Genomic DNA, 13511 nt, shown 5'->3' with positions numbered 1-13511 from the left:
CAGGGATAATTTCCATGTATGGTCTTGGGTAGACGAGAGGGTTCATAGATTTGATAGTTGGCTAGGGAAATACCAAACTATGTATAGTTTAAATAAAGTTTGGGAGGGGGTAGCCGTTCAGTATGGAAAAAATGACTATAGAGACCTTTCGAGGTTAACTTCCACATATAGGGAAGGGACTCCCCCAGCCTCCTCTAAAGATAAAGGGATTACTTGGTCGCCAAGCACAAGCTCAGAGGAGAGTTCCAGTTAGGTTTCTTGTCACTTGAATCTTTTTTTCTTTTTAGTACTTTAAGCTCGTTAACTAACGTGTAGCTCATTTATGCAGGCGATATGGACTCTGACCTCGATAACGTGCTCAATCGCTGTTCGGGAGCCAAACAAAGCAAACACCCAAGGGAGTCACAGAAGGCAGGACGACTCTCTAAGGTCCCTAAAAGGACTGAGACGACCCTTCCTCCATCGAGCTCCCAGGGCCCGAGCTAAGTTGTTGCCACCTCGCGGATGAGTTCTTGGCGAGGTGGCAAGCTCGATTGGAAGTAGAGGATGTTGAGGAGGAGGCTGAAAAGGCAAAGGAGAAGTCGGATGCCGCCGGGGGGGGGGGATGCTCCTGCTTCCTAGAAGCGAGATCATGGGCTGCGTCTTATTAATAATTTTGTAACTCTTTTTTCTTTTTTATGCCCCTGGGGTAAAAAAAATTTATAGCTCGTGTAAGAGCTATTTTTTTTTGTTTGCTCAAACATTTAAATTTGATGTCTTTAATTTTATGCTCAGCTTTTACTTTAATATTTTTGCTCCACATTTCTAGGTCAAAATATTTTGAGCATTTAATATTAATTGTTTGCCATTAGTTTGTTTATTCATACAAACATCTGTTGGATTTAAGCTCGAGTTCCAATGCATTCATGCATGGTTTGCTCGATGTATCCATGTCCGATCTCGTTATTTGTCAAGGTCGGACCTTACTTTTACCATGCACTCGAAAGTACTTATATGGCATGTAAGATAGGTAGTTTAGTTATATCTTGCTTTTCTAGTCACTTTTCCTCTTCCTCGAGTAGCTCCTTAAGGTTGTGAGGTCGAAACTATCTTTTTGCAAAATATTCCAGCCTCAATCTCGACTTAGCTCGAAGTAGGTTTATTTATGTTCCAACTTTCTTCGATTAGTTTTAGTTGGTTTGTTCCAAACCTATTTAGGCAGTGTTTGGTTTGTAATCCATACATTTGTAATTTTTTTTATAATCTGGTTGTGTCCAGATCATCTTAGCTCGCGTTTCTGGTTATATCCAGACACTTATATCGCTGATGCTTTGGTTACATCCAGATCATCTTAGCTCGCACCTCTGGTTGTATCCAGATCGCTTTGGCTCGCATATACACTTAAAAACTCTATGTCGGGTTAATGATCCAGACATTTTTGCTAGTTTTTGTGTATACAACATTTTCATGTCGGGTTAACTATCCAGACATTTTTATTTTATGTTATTTTTTTTAAACTTGTGGTATTATTGTATACCACTGATGCCCCTTTAATATCCTATAAGTGTGACCATAGATTATTGAATTAAGAGAGTTTGCAAAAAATACAACATTTAATAAAGAAAATGAATTTTGATCAAAATCGAACATTTTATTAATAAAAATTCTGTAAAAACAAACATGCTTGGTTATAATGAAACATCATTCCTACACTATTGATAGTAAGGTCATAGATGTTCACCATTCCAAGCTCGTGGTACCAATTCTCTGTTTAATCTAGCCAATTTATATACTCCAGGTCAAATAATGGACTCGATCTGGTAAGGTCCTTCCTAGTTAGGTCCGAGTACTCCAGTAGAGGGGTCCCTTGTAGCTAGGAATACAAATCTTAATACTAAGTCTCCCAATCCGAGCTGTCTACTTCGAACCTTTTTATTAAAGTATCTGGTGGCTCGCTACTGATATGCTGCATTCTTCAGTTGAGCTTTATCTGGCCTTTCTTCAATAATGTCTAGACTTACTTCGAGCTGGGATTGGTTAGAGGCTTGATCGTAAGCATGGCTTCGAATTGTAGGTATTTCAACCTCAATCAGTAACATGGCATCGCAACCATATGCCAGGGAAAAATGGGTATGCCTTGTGGAAGTGTGAGTTGTGGTTCGATAAGCCCACAAAACCTGGGGTATTTCCTCGGGCCATTTTCCTTTAGCCTCCTCCAACCTCTTTTTCAGGGAGCCTTTAAGGGTTTTATTGACCGCTTTGACCTGGCCATTTGCTTGGGGATGAGCAACAAAGGAGAAGCTTTTTATTATTCCATTTTTTTCTTCATAAAAATGGGTAAATAATTCACTGTCGAATTGGGTACCGTTATCTGACATTATTTTTCTGGGCATCCCGTATCGGCAGATGATGTTTTTTTTACCAGAAAGTCTAGAACTTTTTTCGAGGTAATTGTTGCAAGGGGTTCGACCTCAGTCCATTTTGTAAAATAATCAACCGCAACCACATCATACCTCACTCCACCTTTTCTGGTTGGTAATGAGCCTATAAGATCAATTCTCCATACCGCAAATGGCCATGGGGAGGTCATCATGGTTAGCTCGTATGGTGGAGGTCGCGGAATTGTGGCGAATCGCTGACATTTATCACATCTCTTGACATATTCAAATGCATCTACTTTGACAGTGGGCCAGAAGTATCCTTGTTTTACTACTTTTTTCAATAGACTATGCCCCCCAGTGTGGTCTCCACAAAATCCTTCATGAATCTATTCTATAATTTTTTTTGCCTCGGGTGGAGTCACACATCGGAGTAGTGGCATAGAATATCCTCTTCGATACAACCTTCCTTCAACAATAGTGTACCTCAGAATCTGATACATTAATTTTCAAGCCTTATTCCGTTCTGCTGGGAGACTGCCGGTTTGGAGGTAATTAACTATTGGGTTCATCCATGTTAGTTTGGAATCAATCATGAACATGTCTTCCTCTTCAGGCTCACTAATACTGGGGGTCAATAGAAATTCTATTGGGACCATGTTCAGTGTGTCGGCCTCGTTGGTCGTAGCGAGCCTGGCTAAGGTGTCCGCATTTGAATTTTGTTCTCAGGGAACCTGCTCTATGGTATAGAACTCGAATTGTCCGAGTGCAGCCTTGGCTTTTTCTAAATATGCAGCCATCCTTATGCCACGAGCCTGATATTCCCCTAAAATTTGGTTGACTACCAACTGCGAATCACTGTAGCCGTGTATTGCCTTTGCCTTGAGTTCCTTGGCTATTCGAAGTCCTGCCAATAATGCTTCATACTCGGCCTCGTTATTAGATGCTTCGAAGCTGAACCTCAAGGCAGAATGAAAACAATTTCCTGCTGGAGTGATTAGTATGATTCCTACCCCTGATCCATTTTTGTTGGAAGATCCGTCGTTATAAAGTCTCCACAGCTCGCGGGTTGGGATTATAACTTCGTTGTCAGACACTCTAGTACATTCTACGATGAAATCTGCCAGGGCTTTCCCCTTTATGGTCGTTCTCGGGTGATAAGTAATTTTGAACTATCTAAGTTTGACTTCCCATTTTAATAGTCTACCCGAGGCCTCTGGTTTGAACAAAACTTGCCGCAGTGGTTGGTCAGTTAATACATGGATATGGTGTGCTTGGAAGTAAGGTTGGAGCTTTCGAGATAAGTGGATCAGACTGAGAGCCAGTTTTTCCATTACAGGGTATCTCAATTCTGCCCGCAGTAACCTTTTGCTGACATAATATACTGGTTTTTGTACTTTCTTGTCTTCTCGGACGAGCACAACACTAATGGCGTGCTCGGTAGTAGCGAGATACAAGTATAAGACTTCTTCTGTGATAGGTTTTGACAAGATCGGAGGTTCCGCGAGGTGTTTCTTTAAATCTTGGAATGAGAGCTCGCATTCCTTTGTCCACTCAAACTTTTTGCATCCTGTCAAAAGGTTGAAGAATGGAAGACAACGATCTGTAGATTTAGAAACAAACCTACTTAATGCCGCCATCTGCACAGTTAAACTCTGGACATCTTTATGCTTTCGAGGTGAGGGCATATCAATTAATGCCTGGATCTTGTCAAGATTAACCTCTATCCCTCGTGCATTTACTATAAAACCTAGAAACTTTCCCGAAGATACTCCGAAAGAGCATTTTTGAAGGTTGAGTTTCATGTTGTATTTTCGTAATACTGCAAAGCATTCTTCGAGGTCATCCACATGGTTATTATTATGTTTAGAATTAACTAGCATGTCGTCAACATAAACTTCCATGTTATTACCTATCTGCTCAGAGAACATTCTGTTCACAAGCCTTTGGTATGTTGCTCCAGCATTTTTAAGCCCGAAAGGCATGACATTGTAGTAGTATAGCCCTTTATCAGTTACAAAGCTCGTATGCTCTTGGTCCGGTGCGTGCATGGCGATTTGATTATATCCAGAATAAGCATCCATGAACGACATGAGGTCATGCCCAACTGTGGCATCTACAAGCTGATCGATCCGAGGTAAGGCAAAACAATCCTTGGGGCATACCTTGTTGAGGTCGAAGTAGTCGATGCAGGTTCGCCACGCTCCGTTGGGTTTCGGAACCAACAATGGATTGGTGATCCAATCAGGATAGAAGGCATCTCGTATGAACCAATTTTCCTTTAACCTGTCGACTTCTTCCTTTAGGGCTTTCTTTCTATCATCGTCCAGGAGCCTTCCCTTTTGCTGCTTCGGGGGGAAGCTCTTATCGATGTTACGTGCATGACTTATCACATTAGGACTTATTCCCACCATGTTCGAATGTGACCACGCAAATACATCACGGTTCTCCTTTAAGAAGCGAGTTCTTTGCTATTTCGCTTTTTCAAAAAGATTCTTACCCACCTTCACTATCTTCGTGGGATCAACTTCTTCGAGCTTGACCTCTTTGAGCTCTTCTAGAGGTTCGAGGTCAGCCCTTTCTTACCCACCCATATATCTTGAAGATCATCCCATCCTTGTTCTGAATTATGACAAGTGCCTGTGCAATTGTTTATTTCTTCCCTCGGAGATGCTATAGCATTCCCTTCCTGCAAACTGGTCCCCTTTCAAAGTCCCGACGCCACTAGAAGTTGGGAACTTGATGGCCAAATGCCTAACCAATGATACTACCCCCAGCCCAACTAGGGTGGGTCTCCTGAGCAGTACATTGTAGGCAGATGGAAGATCCACCACAATGAACTCCATCATCTTGGTTACAGAGATTGGATAGTCTCCCAAGGTCACAGGGAGTTCAATGGATCCCATACAGGCAATCCGTTCTCCTGAAAAACCATACAACGTGGTTGCACAGGCTTTTAGGTCGCGAAGCATGAGTCCCATCTTTTCTAGAGTGGCTTTATAGAGGATATTCACTGAGCTCCCGTTATCAATCAGGACTCAGTGTACCCTCTTATTTGCGAGCTGGAGGGTTATGACCAGGGGGTCATTATGGGGAAACTGAACATGAGACGCATCCTCTTCAATGAAGTTTATGGATTGAGTTTCAACCCTTTGTTATTTTGGAGATCTTGGTTCGGGTTCGTAGGGAGAACCATCACCAATTTTGAGCTCATTTACATACCTTTTCTGGGCATTCTTGCCCGATCCTACGATATGGGGTCCCCCCGAGATGGTTATGACATCTTCTCCATCAATCAGAGGGGGTCGCTCATCCTCCCGAGCTCGAGAGTTACTGTTCTGGGCAGGCGGTGCAGCTACTGCCCTTTGGCTAGTAGAAGCTTGGTTGGGATTTTGGTTTCTTACATATTGCCCGAAATAACCACTCGAGATCAATCCTTCGATCTTGTCTTTTAATTGTCGACATTCATCGATTGTATGTACAATATCCCGATGGAATCTACAGTACTTACTAGAGTCACTTTTTTCCTTTTGGTTCCTCATGGAGTCAGATCGTCTGAATGGGACCTGGTTTTCATTAGCCAGGTAGATATTCTCCTGAGACTCATTAAGCTCGGTATACACTTTGTATACGGAGAAGTATCTTTCCCCTTTCTTCTTCTTTCCTCCATCTGCCTCGGGGTTATTCCCTTCGTTTTTCTTTCTCTTGGAAGGGTTGTCCCCCAGGAGTTTTGAAGTTGTGGGGTTCGCCGAGGTCGAAGCAGAGTTTGTGTTTATTGTTGTAGTTACGGGCTGAGAGGTCATATTCAGTGCTAACCTCGCCTCCTCTACATTAACAAACCTATGGGCTCTTCGAATGAACTCGGTTAAAGACCTGACATGTTTCCTTTGTAAGTCTTCCCAGAGAGAACTTCCTGGCATTACATCGGCTTGAACTGCCATTAACTGACCACTATCGTCGACATCTTGAGCTCGAGCCACTTCTAGGTTAAACCTTGTGAGGTAACCTTTCAGTGATTCATTCGGTTGCTGTCGGACATTGGTGAAGGATGAAGCCTTGGGCCTAATGCCGACCATAGCTTTAAATTGTTTCTTAAAATCTCTTGACAATTGATCCCAGGACGCGATCGAATGTCTTTTGAAATTTTCAAACCAATTTTTGTTGGTCCTGTGAGTGTGGCTGGGAACAACATACATCTGAGCTCGTAGCCCACATTGCTGGCTCGCATAATAGTGTTGAACGTGCTTAGATGGCTATATGGATTCAAATTTCTATCTAATGGCGGGACATGAGGAGTTCTAAACCCTTGAGGAAACGGGGTGTTAGAGATATGTGGGGCAAATGGCTCGAGCTCCTCATCGAACTCTTCATCCCTTTCTCGGCTATGCTTGTTCTGTAAGAGCTCGAATGCTCTCTCCAACTGTTCAATCCTTTCTTGGATAGGATCTACGGGGGGCCTAACCTAGACCTGAGGGGGCTGGTTATCGTTGATAACAACTCCAGCTCCCTGTCTCGATGAAGGATTGTAACGCCCTGGTTACCCCATAACAGTTACGGTGAATGGTGAACCAGAAATTTGACCCACTACCCGAGTCCTTTGGTTTAAAATCAATAAAAAGGAAAGGATATATTTTATTGAATACATAAAACTATCTGTGGGCCCATAAAAACATTTACAAGTTATTTACAACTCAAAATGGTCATTATAGTTTCAAAATTACAAACCCGCCGACCTAGGCGGCAAAAATAGGGTAAACCCCCTAGTTCCTCTGAGAACTCCTTGGCCGTGGTGGTCAAGCGGCCGCACATGTACACATCACCACCTAAGCTCTCCACTCAAGGTTGGGTGAGCTTTTCTTTCCCTTTACCTGCACCACATAGCACCCATGAGCCAAGGCCCAGCAAGAAAACACAATAAAGCATGATATAATATCATCAATGATCATAATAATCATTTAGGACCATCAGTCCAAACAAATAGGTGACAGTCGCAAAAGTCACTAAATTGGGTCCAGCTCCCTTTAGCCTTGTGACGATAGGGTCACCAGGGCTTTATAGATAAGTGAACTTTTATTAGTTCGAACAGGATAGGTGCATGGTGACTAGTCACCAACATAACATTCCTCATGACCTTAGAGTCATAACCCTGGAACATCGTTCCCTAGCCATGGGACAAGCAGTCACTGGGGCCTTAAGCCCTAGCTCTAGTAACTAGTCTTAGACTAGACAAGCGCTTATAAGTTCATCGACCTTAGGGTCGATCCAGCGTTAATGCCTTAGAGCCATTCAATGCTGATATCGATTAGATCTAATCTTCATTTGGCCTTGCATTCATGATGCTATGCCATTTCTGACTCTTTAGGTCAGTGTCCCTGACTAGTCAGTACATATACAAGTAAACAACATTCGCTAGAATTTAATAGGCAATCCATGTCCACATTCATCAATCAACATGCCTCAATAACAATCACGCATGTCATATATACACAGGGTGCAGTTTTCTTACCTCAGGTTCGAGCGAGAGATAATAATAAGAATGACCCTTGAGAACGATCAACCTTTTGGTTCTTTAGCGGTTACCTGGTCATAACCAATTATGGGATTCCATCAATAAAATAAATAACAAAGGGTTCCCAAACAAAAACCTAGCCTCCGAGACATCGAATACTACTAAACCGGGTAGTAAGATCGATCCCGAGGCCTAAGGCTAGCATACCCAAGACAAAAACCCATTTATGGCCAAAATGCCACTAAGGGCCGCGACCCTCCTTGGCCATGCCACAACCCACCCCTCAAACAAAGGCGACCTCCTTCAGCATCCCTCAAGGGCTGCGGCCCTCCCTGGCCATGCCGCGGCCCAACCCCCAGTTCAACCAATACCCTGGTTTTTCTTCCCTTGCGATTTTCCTTGGAACCAACCTTTCAAACCAAGCTCAAACACCACTCAAACATTCAATACAACCCATAAACTTGATCTATAACACTTCTTCATCAAAACCCAAGTTAAACCCCAACCAAAACTTCCATTAATTCCAACTATCCACAAAGAAATCATAGGCTGAAAACTAACACCAAAACAGAGTATACCCGAAAACTAATGGCTAGAAACTTACCTCAAACTCAGGTTGTGATGCTCTTCAATGGTGGAACACTCTCCCAAACTCCCAAGGTCTACTTCCCAAGCTTGAATCCTCAACAAGATCACCAAAAATCACAAAGAAGATGAAGGAGGAGGAAGGTACGGGTAAGCTTCAAGACTTGCTCTGTTTTTCCCTCTGTTTCACAGCCTAAAGAGTTTATATTTATCCTAGGGGTAAAAAGACCATTATACCCCTAGGTCAATTAAGGGTTTCTAAAGTCTCCCAAGGGAAAATTTGTCCTTTCCAACCTATCTTGTTAATCATAATTAACGCTCTCTAATTCCCACTATTCTCGATAATCTCAAACACCAATAATTTATATCACGTTACCCTTTAATTCCCAGTAACGCTCTAACCATTAAAATCACTTCGAGACTCATCCCGAGCCCCGAACTTAAACCTGTTATGACTAGACCGCTAACTAATAATCCAAGATCGTCTCATGCCGAATAGCTCGAACAAACCCACATTATAATGTGGTCTCAACAATATACCACCGACATGCATACAAATATACAATTATGCCCTCAACGGGCCAAATTACCATCACACCCCTGTAATTAAAATGTGGACCCACATGCATGCATTTAGCATCATATTATAATATAATTCACATAAACATGCATATATTCATTTAATGGCATAATTAAACAAGTATGGCCCTCCCGGCCTACTAATCCCGCCATTAAACCATATCGGAGAATTTGGGGCATTACAAGGATTGTAAATAAGAGAATTTGGGGCATTACAAGGATTGTAAATCGGTTGTTTGCAGCCATTTAGATGATCTTGTAGATCTGGGTTCAGGGGATTATCACATCCCCGATTATGGTTTAAATGTTCCCGTAGGTCAGGGTGATCTCCTCGATTCCCGACATTCCTTGGCTCTGTGTCATAAATGCTCACGAACCTAGTGTAATTCTAGCTTTTACTTACATAACTTGCTGCTTGGTGATTGCGAGGTGGGTCCCCTGCTGGTCTCCTTGTCCCAGCAACTTGTGATCGTGACATTTGGCTTCTAGTAGGTTGAGGAGCCCTGCGATCTCGGGCAGCTTCTCCTTCATTTCTTTGTCCGCGTCTAGCCTGTCGATCCTTATTTTGATGGGCAGGTCGGGGAACTTCCTGGATTGGTGAGGGATGCCTTATTGGTGATGGCGGGTGCCTTATGGGAGACGGTGGCTGTCTCCCATTGTTGGGCCTGGATGGTCCCGAATTTTCCCGGTCAGGTTCCAGGATGTTCTGCGCAGCACTAGGATTTGGGGTCCGAGTCACTGAGGGGGCTCGGTTATTCCCCATTCCCGTTTGTGCTTCTGCAGTCGGGTAGGCAGTAGCATCAGCCCGGTTGCCCCTCTGGGATCTTGGCTGAACAGGATGGGACGTTGGTGGCGGTGCTTGTTCTACCCTCCTGACGGTCGTATTCTTACAAGGGCGTCCCCTAGGACTATGAGGTGGGGCCTGAGTGTCTCGAGTAGGCGCCTGTGCTTCAGCAGCTAGTCTGGCTAGCTCTTCATTGCGTTTTGTAGCTTCTGCCAACTGTTTGCGCAATTTGCGATTCTCAAGTTCCACAATTGGAACATATCTCTCGAGATTATAATACATGTCCTCGTTGAGCCTGGGGGCAGGCGGTCCTTGAGACTTGGATGAGTCACTCCTTTCTTCGGGATTGGGATCCGCCATAGGTTGCTTTCCAGGCCGCCATGGGTAATCTTCATCACAAGGAATTTCCTCTTTTGGTATATTGGGGTTGTTTGCAGCGGCCATTGTTGACCCGATAGGCTCTCTGACTAAATAGGCTCACGTCTTGTTTAATAGCTCTCAATAAAAGCACCAAACTGTTGACGCCATTTTTCATCAACTTAAGAAAGAAGAGCAATTAAACAATAATATACCAAAAGAAGTGAATTAAAAAGAATGAAAAACAAGATCTTTTTATGTGGTTCACAGTTAAAATCTGCTTAGTCCACGAGTCTATATTATTAGCTCTTTGGAGTTTTCTGGAAAGTTTCAGAGAATAATTGCCTAGAGTTTTCTCTCTCTAATCTCAATATTTCGGTCCATACAAATGAATTATCCATCTCTATTTATTGAGAGATTTTCAGAATTGCTTCCTACATATTTCGGGAAGATATTCGGTAAATCAAATAATATAATGCTAATAAATGCATTATTTACTACGTACGCGGTAACATCCCCTAATACGTGGGATTGGGTAACAAATTACATCATATCCCTTAAACATGGGGAATTTATAATAAATACGTTTACACGCAACCGACGAGCTTAGATACCAGGTCCATGTGCTTTTGAGGCCGTTTGTCTATTACGAGCTCGTCATCCCACTTCGTCTATGCTCCCAACAAGTAACCATTGACGAAGCCGTCATGTTCAAGCTTACCCTTCTCGATCTCGAACCAGCTTGTCTGAGGGCAAGAGATGCATCAAGAAACTTATACAAGTGTTGAACCCTTGCTATTGTGAGTTGCGAGTTCACCTTATAAGCTCGGAGCACCTTCGAGGTGACATACTGCTCCAGCTCACGAGGTGTTTGACTGCTGATCCACGTAAAAAGATCTTGTTTTCATTCTTTTTATTCATTTCCCCTGGTATATTCTTGTTTAATTGCTCTTTTTTTTTAAGTTGACGAAAAACGGCGTCAACACAATCTAACAACTCACATAAGATATTTGAGTTTTTTTAAATCAGTTATCTAAATTTAAATTTCTAAAATTTAAATATTAAATTAATTTCACAAATTAATTCAAAATAAGACGACACAATTAATTCAAAACTAATTATTTTATTTAATTAATTAATAATTGCGAAAAATTACAATTAATTAAGTAATAAATATATTTTCCATAATTATCTTACAATTACGTATTTTCCCAAGAACTTATTTTCTTGACAAATATACCCATACTTGTTCTATTGATGCTCTTACCCCTATACAATGTTTTATTGAACCGATCCAAGGACCTATGGACCTATAATTCCAAGCTCCAATAAATTTAGATTATTAATTAAAGCTCTTTAATATAACAATCTTATTTATTAATCCCAATATTATTCCACTAAAAATATGGGATTGCACTCTTGTAATTATAGACTTATATTTACTGAGTACTTTATTAAGTGTCCATTGATTTAATCACTTCATGCAATTCAATCCTCCAATAATTTGTTCATAATTAGAGCAAGGTGAAATTACCGTTCTACCCCTCTAATTTCCTCTTTATCCTTAAGTACCATTAATTCACTAGCGACCAGTTAAAATTTATAAACCTTTTATAAATTAGAGGCCTCAAACTCTTTAGTTCAATAATTAACACTTAAAGGAACCATTATTCAATCTTCATATGAAGAAGGCTTGGATTCCGTATCTGTAAATCATGTCCCCAACCATCTACGTTAATGAGCCCCCAAAACAAAAGTTTTTAGCCTGATCATTCTGACAAACACTAATGAGTGAATCAAAGGGCCCAAATAACATAAACATGAGTTCATGATAAATTCAGGATTAGATCGATTTGCATATGATCATCGAGTGATATGATTATAACTCTTTATGGTAAACAATATTTTAATAAAGAGTTAAATACATATTTGGTCCAGTCCTATGCAATCTTATTGAACAAAGCACCTTCACTAAGATGCCCTACTACAACAGTGATATGGATCTAGATCACATGTATTCATAATTCTAGTGTACCGTACTAACAGTGTTTAATTAAAGATTCCATAACTTTAATATAAACCACACACTATTTAATTCATTATCTATAATCTTAATCCTCTCGTACCAATACAAGATTATAGCTACATTAATGAATTAGAAAGTTTATGGTATTTATCTAAATATTATTCAATAATAATAAACATTAATTATATAAAAATATTTCTTTTATAAATTTCATAAATAATGAGCTGCTTTCATTGCTTTAAGGGCACTATACCCAACAATCTCCCACTTTCCCTAAAGAAAATGAGGCATCTTGTTCAACCCCATACTTAGTACAAGACCCTGAAAAGACTTGGCAGATAAAGTCTTGGTTAACAGATCCATAAGGTTCTGTTTTGATGTAATTTTCATAAAATTGACGCCACTTGGTGCACTGACCTTGATGTCGAATTTTGACCATCTTTGTCTGATTTAAAATGAGAATCAATGAATCCATTGAGGTCTAGGTTCACTCCTGAGTATATCATTATATTGTTTCTCATTCTCCTAGGATACTTGAGAATGTGCTTTACACCAATCCTGAATTGGATTGATAATGACTTACCATCCCTTCTGCATAACAAATGTCAGGTCTCGTATACAACATGACATACATTAGTCTGCCTACAACTAAGGCATAGGGAATATGTTTCATATCCTTTTCCTCACGAGGTGTCTTAGGACACTACTCCTTGGATTTCTGCGTATTAAAATGTATATGCACCTTATCAATATAAAATACATGAGACAGAGCCAGAGCTTTGTTCTAATGATCCCTTAGGATTTAAATGCCTAGAAACATAGCTTAGTGCTTCCTAATCTTTCATTTGGAATTTGTCAGCTATCCATTTCTTTGACACTTGATAATATTTCTACATCATTCGTAATGAGAAAAATATGATCAATATAGGTATCTCTGTCTTATCTTTGATGTGTCCATAACTCATGATTGGTCAACATTTTGTTCAAAACTTTACGTTTTCACCGTTTCATCAAATCAAAGACTCTAAGACCTAGATGCTTGCTTTAGTTCATTAGATGGACCTTAGCAACATACAACCCTTTGTTCTTGGTATTTTTCCTTGAACCCTTCTAGTTGACCTTATACATGGTCTTGTCTCAATAGTCATTTAGAAATGCTATCTTGACAATCATTGCCCAATCTCATAGTCCAATACTAGCTGCAATAGATAAAAGAGTGTGTATAGTCTCGAGCAAGGCTACAAGTTTGTCTCAGAAAGTCTGTACTTTAAAGTATACATCTTCTTTTCTACTTGAAGATCCATTTACATCCAA

This window comes from Humulus lupulus, chromosome 6 (assembly GCF_963169125.1).
Source record: "Humulus lupulus chromosome 6, drHumLupu1.1, whole genome shotgun sequence".
NCBI lineage: Eukaryota > Viridiplantae > Streptophyta > Magnoliopsida > Rosales > Cannabaceae > Humulus > Humulus lupulus.
This window is presented reverse-complemented; position numbering follows the sequence as displayed.